At 61.9% G+C, this 1,705-nt stretch overlaps 1 pseudogene; it reads left to right on the top strand.

Moving 5' to 3' along the window:
* Positions 1-662: 662 nt before the first annotated feature.
* Positions 663-1,610, top strand: LOC114487069 (receptor-interacting serine/threonine-protein kinase 3-like; annotated as a pseudogene).
* Positions 1,611-1,705: the final 95 nt, after the last annotated feature.

Raw genomic sequence — 1,705 nt, 5'->3', positions numbered from 1 at the left:
GCGGAAGCGTAGGACCATAATGTCCTCCTCAGCACCATCTCCCCCAATCCTCACCGTCCCAGGCTTGGCGGTGGAGCTGGGAATCCGGTGGCAGAAGGGAGAGACGCCAGCTTAGAAGGCGGTTAATTGTGGGTTCCTAGAAGGTGAGGACTCCTTCCGTGGCGCCGTGCATACCCAGTGACAATGAACCTGGCCGTGGCACCCGAGGAACAGCGCTAGCTTCCGTTCGGCACCCCACCGGCACCCCCTGCCCCCTGCCCCCGAGGGCGGGACTGCAGAGGCTTCCGTCAAAGAAGGAAGTGGTTCAGGCAGTGTAGAGAAAGAAACCCGGGAAGCGGAGTCCGTGCAGTGGCCTGGAGACTGACCCCTCTCCCGGGCCCCAACCCCTCTTCCATACGTGTGGGCTCGCAACTTCCAGAAGCTTCTCGCACCTTCCAGCCTGATGTCTTGTGTTAAGTTATGGTGAGTGGAGGGTGAGCTATGGTTCCGCAGCCACACACACACACACACACACACACACACACACTGCACCCACGGACTCGCTCACAGAACGTGCCAAGGCCAGGGCACAGTGGGGCTCACGGGGGAGGCTGGGGATTGAACTGACCCACACGAGCTGAGTCACTCGCAACTTCCAGAAGCTTCTCGCACCTTCCAGCCTGATGTCTTGTGTTAAGTTATGGTGAGTGGAGGGTGAGCTATGGTTCCGCAGCCACACACACACACACACACACACACACACACACACTGCACCCACGGACTCGCTCACAGAACGTGCCAAGGCCAGGGCACAGTGGGGCTCACGGGGGAGGCTGGGGATTGAACTGACCCACACGAGCTGAGTCACGGGGCTTGGCGGTCCCCGCACCGCCTTGGGACCCTGGCCAGCGGGTGATGAGGCCCCCTCTCTCAGGCACAGCGGTACCTCAGCCCCGCTGGTGCCCATCGAGGAAGTGGAGAACCCGGAGTTCATGGGCAAAGGCGGATTTGGCGCTGTCTTCCAGGCACAGCACAGGACTTGGGGTTTCGAAGTGGCGGTGAAGATCGTGAACTCGTGAGTGCCCTGAGCTGCTTGCGGGCGGGTGTCTGGTCTGGGAGGCTGGGCGGAGGAGGAGGGGCTGCTGCGTGGCAGGGCCTGAGTGCGGAAGGGAAGGATCTTCCCAGGAGGGAGCTGGGCTCCAACCCTCGCCTGAGTGCCTGTCGGCGATATCCAGGGAGGTGAAGGCCATGGCAAGCCTGTGTAACAATCATGTGCTGCCCCTGCTGGGGGTCACAAAGAAACTGGAGTGGGAGTATGTGTCTGGGCCGGCTCTGGTGACTCAATTCATGGAGAAAGGTTCCCTGGCGGTGCTGCTACAGCCCCAGTGCCCAAGGCCGCAGCCGCTCCTCTGCTGCCTGCTGCAGGAGCTGGGTGCTCGGGATGTGCTACCTGCACAGCCAGAACCCCATGCTTCTACACCGGGACCTCAAGCCCCCCAGCGTCCTATTGGACTCAGAGCTGCATGCCAAGGTCAGCGCATCCATTACGCAGCCCCTGGACGAGGTCCTGCCCCAGAGCTGCTCCAGCCCCACCTACTGGACAGAGGACCTGCTGCAGCCCTGTCTTCTGAATACCCTCAGCATCTCCCTCTGGACACAGGGCTGCCCAAGTGTCAAGGCTCATCCAGGAGCTTTAGCCCCCCGCCCCCATACCGGGTGATAGAGG

Source organism: Physeter macrocephalus, chromosome 11 (genome assembly GCF_002837175.3).
Source record: "Physeter macrocephalus isolate SW-GA chromosome 11, ASM283717v5, whole genome shotgun sequence".
Taxonomy (NCBI): domain Eukaryota; kingdom Metazoa; phylum Chordata; class Mammalia; order Artiodactyla; family Physeteridae; genus Physeter; species Physeter macrocephalus.
The sequence above is the reverse complement of the archived record's forward strand: the minus strand, read 5'-3'. Positions and strand labels throughout refer to the sequence as shown.